Source organism: Sinocyclocheilus anshuiensis, unplaced genomic scaffold (genome assembly GCF_001515605.1).
Source record: "Sinocyclocheilus anshuiensis isolate Anshui unplaced genomic scaffold, SAMN03320099.WGS_v1.1 scaffold226, whole genome shotgun sequence".
Taxonomy (NCBI): domain Eukaryota; kingdom Metazoa; phylum Chordata; class Actinopteri; order Cypriniformes; family Cyprinidae; genus Sinocyclocheilus; species Sinocyclocheilus anshuiensis.
This window is the reverse complement of record NW_015544137.1, coordinates 268,444-277,627: the sequence shown is the minus strand read 5'-3', so window position 1 is coordinate 277,627 and position 9,184 is coordinate 268,444. Positions and strand designations below refer to the sequence as shown.

Below are 9,184 nucleotides of genomic sequence, written 5' to 3'. Positions count from 1 at the left end.
TTGAAAACAATTATTTGAATATAAAGTTCAAAAGAACAGCATTTATGTAAGATACAAATCTTTTGTAACTTATAAATGTTCTTACCATCACTTTTGACCAGTTTAAGTATCTTTGCATGCTGAATAAAAATATCAACTTTGGAACAATACTGTATTTTATATGTAGAATATATACTATAGTGTGTGTGTGTGTGTGTGTGTGTGTGTGTGTGTGTGTGTGTGTGTGTGTGTGTGTGTGTGTGTGTGTGTGTGTGTGTGTGTGTGTGTGTGTGTGTGTGTGTGTGTGTGTGTGTGTGTGTGTGTGTGTGTGTGTGTGTGTGTGTGTGTGTGTGAGAGTGCATTGTATAAATATTTATCTATCTATCTATGACTCTCAAATGATTCGTGAATAATGGTACATCTCTAAAGTTGCGAATACAAAAGGTTTTATTTTTTAGAAGCTCGTTTTACATTGATACTGCACATATCAGTGTTTATCTAACCATAAACGTGTGCTAGGACTACACTTTACGCATGAATACCCATGAATAATAAATAGACCAACCAGAGAACTCAGTGTGCCTTGTAACTTTATATGAATTTACTTGCGTAATCCTCAGGAGTATATTGATTTTTGTAAATATGCTGACATAATAAAATGTGCGACTGGTAAACAGCGCCAGTGTCATTTGTACAAAACGCTGTTGTAAGGAGGAATGTTTGGTGATCCATGATCCAATAATTACTTCATTCATTTCTCATTTGAAATGCCTCATGTGTTTTGACTTCACCTGTAGCAGTGAACTGTTGAGGAGGGATTTGTACAGGGGAGCGACTGCATGTGACATTTTAGTCAGGTTGTCAAATTATTTCTGCATTTACATACCTTCACACTGGGAAAATAACAGCCTGCAGGAGTCCCATTTATGACTTTCTGTCATGCTTTTATCCACAATCAGCCTGTGGGCAAATATGTTTACATGTCAACAGTAAAAAAAAATACAAATACATAACTTTATTTATTTCTTTTCTTTTCTTTTAATTGTACAGTAAGCCCTTTGCTGATGCTAATTACATATTTTCTCAGGTCTAAAGGGTTGGTCAGATAAATACTGAAGGAGTTTGTATAAATGCAGGTGTTATGATGAATGAGTAAATGTGTTTTGTTTGTTCATAAGAAAGGTTGTTTGGGATGCCTAAGGTTCAGTTGGGAAACAGCATTGATTTACAACTGGAAAGTGCCTCTATTAATTGCCCTACAATGCATAAACAAACACACAGAAATCACAAAGTATACACAATGAAAAACGCCTGTTTGTGTTGTTTTTATTATCAAATTACAGAGCTGTGCTGTTGTATATTGACTGCATGGGCAGAGTTGATGCTAGTGACTTTATAGAGTAATGAAATTGGCAGTAGATATCCAAACGACAGAGCTGTGTGTGCCAATTCAAGATGTATGTGACTCTTAAAGTACAATATCTTATTCTGGTGTACCAAGGGATACATCATCACATGCCACTGTAGAAATGTTTTATATCTAGCAAAAGAAAACCTATTTTAAATCCTTATTGAGTGATGCGTTTCCTCACGGGTTGCATCAAACATACATCTGTTTAACAAAGCTGAAAGCTGATTCTAAAAGCATTATACGGACCTCCATAGCACACTTTGCTTTGTTTTGTTTTGCTTTGCTTTGCTTTGTTCATCCAGGACGTATTTTGTTTGTTTTCACAGCCAGGTTCGATTACACTTTATTATTGTGTCTGAAATGTGTTATGTTTGTATCATTGATATATGTTCGTGAGTACTATAGCGGCAACCATCTTCATTGTTTTATTCATGTTTTTGTTGCATTGGATTTACAGTACCACCAAAACTTTACACGCACAAAGTGCCAAGGTATGTAAGGTATTGGGTGCCAAGTGCAACTTCAAATTTCATGAGAATATGTAGATACATGTATATTAATTAATTTAATACACAGAAAAACAAAGGCCACAATTTCAACACAGTGCAAGTGTTGTGCTCAAAATTTTATACCCAAAATAATTTTGTAGAATAAATTCACACTGTTCCTTCCTTTCTGTCCTTTCTTGTTTCTGTTGGGTGAATATATTTTTCATTTTGGTGTTTTGTTTTAGAAGCAGCTTTGTGCAAGGGCGGAAAATCACTCGTAAAACCACATGTAAACGTCTCAGGTTACGCATGTAACCATGGTTCCCTGAGTAAGTGCCGAACAGAGCTCTAGGGAGCAAGCACTCAACATACCAACCCTCTAAAGCAAGGGGAGTGCAACCACCCACCCTTATGGATCAGCGTACTCAGTACGAAGACCTCAAGTGAGGGGAGTACTCAAAAGCTCGACCTAAGAGCGACTTATCAAGGAGGCCCACAAGAGCCTAACAACCTAAAACAGCCACAGAGCTCTGTGGAAAAACACTAGGAACTGTGATCTCAGCATAGCGTCCCTCAAAGGGAAGGGGAGCTACCAGGCTCATGAACAGCTGATCAGGGAGGCTCACAGAGAGCCTCAAAAACCCGGAAATAACTGCAAATAAAAATCCTGGGGAGCAGAGTGCTCAGTATAACTCTCTTGGCGAGAGGAGCAGAAACCATGCTCAACCTAAATATTAACGTACCTGGGCTGAGAGGATGAGGAGGCCCAAAGGAGGCTCAAACAAGAGCCTAACAACTCAAAAACTTGCCATTACACCAAGTCAGGAGCCTCCTTCACCAATAATGTAGATATCTCACATTATACACAGTTCCTATTCTGTAAAATAAAATAAAACCAAAAACAAACCTTCCGTACATAAGGCTTGAAGACAAAGAAGTGGATGACGTTTTCCACAGGTGCTCTTTTATACCCGCACTCGCTTTATTGTTTACGTCATAGGCTGCCGCCTGCCAATGTCAAGTTCATTGTCGTTTTTTCATTCATGCTTCAGACACCAGTCACGCTGAAGGCGTTCCCCTAGCGCCCTCTAGAGGACGCAGCGTGGAGTTCCCTTTCGAAAGGGAACAGCTATTTATTTCTTGACATGTTGTGCCTATTCCTTATTTAGCATCGTAAATGTTTATGCAAAGTTTCAGCACATACAGTAGATGTGTTTTGATGCAGAAGAAGATCTCACAAGATCTCAAAATCGCTCAAAGCGGGTCTGATCCACATTTAAACTGCTTGAAACACTGGTTAAACTATTTATTTCTTCTTGAAATTTTGTGACTCTTACACATTTAAGGTGATAAATATGCACTGTTTTTACACAGATGTGATTTGGAAAGTGTATACAAAAATTGCCCCCCTCGATGGTTTCAATTTGTCAAAATTTAACACTGAAGAACAGAGTAAAAAAAAAAGTAAAAAAAGTAAAGTAAAAAAAGAGAAAGAACCTTTATTGTTGTACTTTATGGATGCTCATATTATTTTAATATTATTATTTTTATATAATTTGAGGTCAGTTTGACCCTTAATACAAACATTGTGTCAAAAGCTATTTTATTAACACAGCAGGAGAGAATTTTTCTTGCTAGCAAAATAATCCTATTTTCAATTGAAGTGTCTGACTGAGTATTGAACACACACTTTTGCATTCATATTCCAGGATCACGCCCCCCAGTTGCCGAATCCGTCGCCAGGCCTTCTTCCGGGACCTCATAATTTAGCAATTAAACCCCGAGCATATCGTCACAGCCAAAACAGCCTGGCCTGTAGCTAATAGACGGACATCGGCTGCCAATTGATGGATCTCATCACGGGCGGTGATAATCTGTCCCATCAGTCCATGGCAGATGTGGCCTTTTGGCCAGGCGTAGACAGTGGCCACATTCTCGAGTGCATAAGAGAAGATGGATGTCAGGGTTTGAAGTCTGTGCTAGAATTGATAGGAGAGCATGCAGCTTTAATCGAGCTTTGTCAGATCCTTTATTTTCCTCACCAACTTCATTTGTTCTTGGTTCTTCTGAGAATTTTTTATAGCCTATAATTGGGCTCTTTGGATTTCTCAGTGGATAAGACAAAGTGGGTGATTAATTTTTTAATTGAAATCAATTATGAAACCAGACATCTGGCAGAGGATATTTAGCATCGACTGATGAACAGAGATGTGACATTGAATTCTTTCTCTCCTTTTAAGCTTTTGGATCTTCCTCATTAGACTTGAACCTGCACTCTGGGTTAATTCACTCAAATGCTCCGTTTGTTACTTTCAGTGTGGCAGCTACTTCTTATCCAAAGCAACTTGCACTTCATTAATTGCAAGCGCAGTGCCCTCAGGGCAACATTACTCCAGTGCATAGTAGAGTTAGATCCAGTTCCAGGGACACTTTAACTTGGGATTGGAGCTTTTATTTCATTGATACAGATCCTTAATAATTACAGAGCTTCAGGGTTGGGCAAAAGTGGGAATTTATGTACTGGCTTTCTTCAGTTCATGAGTTGAATTGGCCTAGAGAGTGTTGAATTGGAATGACTGAAAGAGGAATTTACTGATTTGCAATTTGCAAGGAAATTCAACAGTTATGTGACAAATTTTTCAACGAAACATAAATGATTTCATCTTTAGTTTGACTAATTATAGCGATTTTATGAAAATGTAAAAATAAATAAAATTAATTTATTTATTATATACTGTATATCTACGCATACACAGCAATTATATGAATGCTTACTTTTAAATTCAAATTGCAATTCGACATCCCTTTTACTACCTCAGTTCAAAAGGATTGAATTGGATTATAAAAGGCATTATTTAAAAAGCATAATTTAATTCTGAATGCCACAAAACTAGTGAGCTTGTTCTGACAAAGAAACATAAAATAGTTGTGTCGAATTAATGTTTTGCATGACAAAAACAATATTTTCTGATATCATCTAACGCATATTTTTTCTTTAATAGGTTTGGTATCATCCTCCACAAGAATGAACCAGCTCTTCATAAGATCGATTTGGAAACCACCTCCTATGTGAAAAACATTAGTCTGCAGCAGTACAATTGCATCCCACAATCCCTCTCCTACACGCACCTGGGCGGATACTACTTCGTCAACTGTCAGCCAGACTCAACAGGTGCGGTACGGCCACAATTAATCATCGATACTGTAACAGACAATGTCATCGGTCCAAATAGGGATGTGAGCGGCACACCTTATGTCTCTCCTGATGGCCACTATTTAGTGAGCGTGGATGACCGTGACGGGCTAATGCGCTTGCAGCATGTGTCCATGCGGGGTGAGATCGGCCAACCCTTTGACATTCACACCAACCTGCACCTGTCCAATCTGGCCTTCATGCCCTCTTTCACTGAGGCTAACCAATATAACCTGTTCGGCAGCTCGGTCCGCCAGACAGATGCTCTTTTTGTGGAGCTCAGCACTGGTAACGTCAAAATGATCAAGAGCCTAAAGCAGCCTACGCCGGCTGCTCAGTGGCCTTGGAATCACCAGAACAGGGTCATGACTGGCAGCGGGCTGTTCGGACAGTATCTCATGACCCCGTCTCAAAGCTCCCTGTTTATTCTGGATGGGCGGCTGGATAAACTCAACTGTGAGATCACCGACGTTCCCTTGGGAAATACTGTGGTGTGGGTGGGAGAGCCGTAAGCCGTTTTATAGGGGCTTGAGAGGGAAACAAACAAACAGGTTGCACTGAATTTGGTCTCCGTTTAATTTATTGAGAATAAAATAAGTCTCAACGTTTGGAACAAAAAACAAAATTGTTCAAAACTGTTCAAAAAATTGTTCAACTGTTCAAAAACTTGCATTGGAAAAGAGAACTTGAGAAATGCTTGATTTTGATAAGCTAGCCAGGTTTTTGAGTCAAATAACTAATAAGTAGTTTCTCCAAAAATATTTAGGTGGCATCAAACTAGAATTGGTATCTTTTATTAAGAAAGTCAGTAAGAATCACTTTGTTTGAAGGTGAGAATTGTTTAACTGATTGATTGAATCGATTCAACTGATCCAGACACATGTTTTAGGAATAATATTTTCTCATCTCCCTTTAACACTTAAAACACACATACAAAACACATTCGGCCCATTTTTTTCCAGTGCCTTGAAGGAATACTAACTAAAAAAAATAAAGTAAACATAATTATTCCCCCCGAGCCTGTGGATTAAACCCTCCCCGGCTTTTCCACACGCAAAGTAAAAACGAGAGCTACACTTAAAATTCACCTGTTTATAACTCCCACAGACCCCGAGGCATTTCTAGCTTATTAAAACAGTATCGTCCTGAGAAACTGTCACGTATATTGAGATATTGAGATATAGGTAATGATGTGTTTGACAACTGTAAATCGTCATGAAATGTTCGGGTGTAAGAATGATTACACAGAGAATTGTGTGTCTTTGTGTTGAACCCCCAATTAAATCCTACATGAAAACCAGCACTGGTTAGATCAGTGAACATCTGAGAACGAGTCTGTTATACGATAGAATGTATAATCTTAGTAAGAGAGGTTACAGAGTTTCAAGGGCACATAAAGAATCAAGTTTTAGTTGACTCAGCAGTCACAGTCACTGCCATAAGAGTCTGCTTTCAGTAACTGGTGCGTTGCGTGGTGTGATGTTAGACATAATTTATGCATTGCGAGGGTTATATAGCTGGGGAACATTTATTTAAGAGTTTCAGAGTCACAATGCTACAAGAGCACGAACAAAGGAATCTTTCTGTGTCTGTAGGAAGCACAAGTGTGTGCTCACGATGTTGAATTATTTCCTCGATGGACAGAGTCTATGCATTTTCACTGACACGCCAGCCAATGGGCTGCATGAATTGAGCTTTTCCCCCCAAATTACTTACATTTGTTTTCTTGTTTTAGTTTTAGATTTTGTATATTTTGTTAAAATGCATACAATACGGCTTTTTATCGACTGTATTTTCCTTACTCCCTGACTGTTTTGTTTTTTAGTGACTTTTACTTGGGTTCTCTAAATAGCAGGTTGTTCTACGCTCGCGTACAACACAATAGCTAACCGTAAGTCATCTTCAAACGGTTCAGGTTGATTCGTTTCCCCTTGTTTATTTTTAAGACAAAAGAGCTGCACTGTCTTTGTTCCACAAATGACCAAGTACATTGTGATCCAGAGACATTGTCACATCCAGAGATTTCATCAGCTCCATGTAGCCATGTACGTTGATTCTCGTGGTTGTTATTTATGTAGAAACATGCTTGACATTTTGGCAGTTAAATAAAGCCTATAACTTTGAAAAAAAAAGGTTTTGGGTATTATTTTGTCTCGGTAATATGAGTGGAATGGACCAGAAAATTTACTGAAATCCCAATCTGCATGAATTTATGCATTAGTGCATCGACAAATTTGATGGATTCAGTATGAATCTTTTTACCTGGAAAGCTTTAAGAGATTCGTTCAAAGTATAAATATTATTTATCTTGCAGAATGTCATCATTTACAATCATTCATGCTCCACTAGACAGCCAAACTTCATTATTAAAACTGACTTTATAAAGCTGAAGCATGCTATTGAACACAAATAATAAGAACCTTGTAAAAAGATGAAAGCAGCTGGTTTGTAGGCACAATGTGATAAAAAAGACTCACATACTTGATTCTGGAAACAAGTGATATTGGGAAGATGAATGTCAGAAAATATATAGTTTTCATTTTATTTTACATCTGTCCTTCTTTCCACTCCCTCTTTACTCCACTGTATTCTTTTCCCCTCTTTCTTTCCTTCTAGCTGTATTCCTTCCCTCCTCTGCGACTCTGATCCATTATGTTAATAGTTTTCTTTTTTTCAATCTCATAATGCCAAATGAATGCACAAGTTGCTGCATGAACGAGACCAAGGTGGCACTGCAATTATCTATTGTTGGCCGTTTATCTTCCCTCCATTCTCTCCTTCTCTCATTATAGGCTGCACACCAACCATTTTTTGGAGAGATTTTGGGATCATTTAGTGGACACAGTTTAATATGTTCATGCCCTTCCTTTTCTAAGTCTGTTCACCATCACTCATGTTCACAATTGTCCAATGGCCCAAAAATATGCAGTGCTTGAAAAAAATGAACATACAAAACATGCTTGTTTTAAAGGGGAGTAAGTTTAAGACCTTGAAGGCCAAGGATGTTAACTTAACAAGTGTACTAATTCTACGAGTATATCAAAGTCCACACCACAGCTATAGATATACCAACACAGAGGAACAATAATTTTCCAGCTGATGGACAGTTAAAACATTGACAGGCAATCAGAATCTTTAATTGGCTTAACTTTTAATTGGCTTTATATTTCACAGTTGGTTCTTGTAATCTCATTTTCATTGCATTTGCAACTTAACTCAGTATCAGATCCCTTCTAATAATTGTAGCTTTACTTAGCAAATGCAACTTTAAAACTGGTTTATAAACATTTAATTTTACATTGGCAGAGCCTGGCAAGGCCAACAAGCAATGTTTGATGCACACAATTTACATACACATACTCCACTTCTTTGTTCACGGTGGTTTTAAGGGATTGTTCCAGTCGCATTTTTTAATAAAAGGCAATTGTGCGAGCAGCACGTTTCAGCTGACCCATCCCAATTCTTCTACTTCTCATCTGCTTGTGTCACAGAAATGGAATTTAGTTAATAGCAGCAAATAGTACAGCTCAGGTTAATTCAGAGATAGCAACTAAGCATTTTTTTTGTTATTATTATTATTCATTATGTTATGTAACTGTACTATTTATATTCATCTTAAATTCCTAATTGGTTTTTTTAATGTAATTTATTAGTTTACTGCCACACATTTAAAGGGGTCATATGATGCCCATTTTCCACAAGTTGATATGATTCTTTAGGGTCTTAATGAAAAGTCTGTAACATAGTTTGGTTAAAATTTCTCAATGGTAGTGTAAAAAAACACCTTTTTTACCCTGTCAAAAACAGCTCTTTTCAGATCAAGCCGTTTTTTGTAGCATTTTCCTTTAAATGTTAATGAGCTCTGCTGACCCCGCCCCTCTCTTCCGAGCTGCTCTCAGAGAGACTGTTTACTTTAGCCGCATTCATCGTGAAACTTGCTAATTAGCACATTATTAGGAAAGGCGATTTGCAAAGATTCATTACAAAACATTATACTCACTTCTTCTGTAGATGAGGCTGGATCATGAGTGATTCGCGTGAACATAGATGCATTTATGTAGATCGGGGGCCATTCCCTTCAGAAAACAATAAACCACTGCAAGTTTAGCGGCT

The 9,184-nt window shown here is 37.9% G+C and overlaps 1 long non-coding RNA gene across 1 annotated transcript; it reads left to right on the top strand.

The window, feature by feature from the left end:
- The first annotated feature begins 1,654 nt into the window (after positions 1-1,654).
- Positions 1,655-3,136, top strand: LOC107694974 (uncharacterized). The gene is made up of 3 exons (XR_001634943.1): positions 1,655-2,173; positions 2,814-2,815; positions 3,008-3,136. It is a non-coding gene; the product is annotated as an uncharacterized LOC107694974 (long non-coding RNA).
- Positions 3,137-9,184: the final 6,048 nt, after the last annotated feature.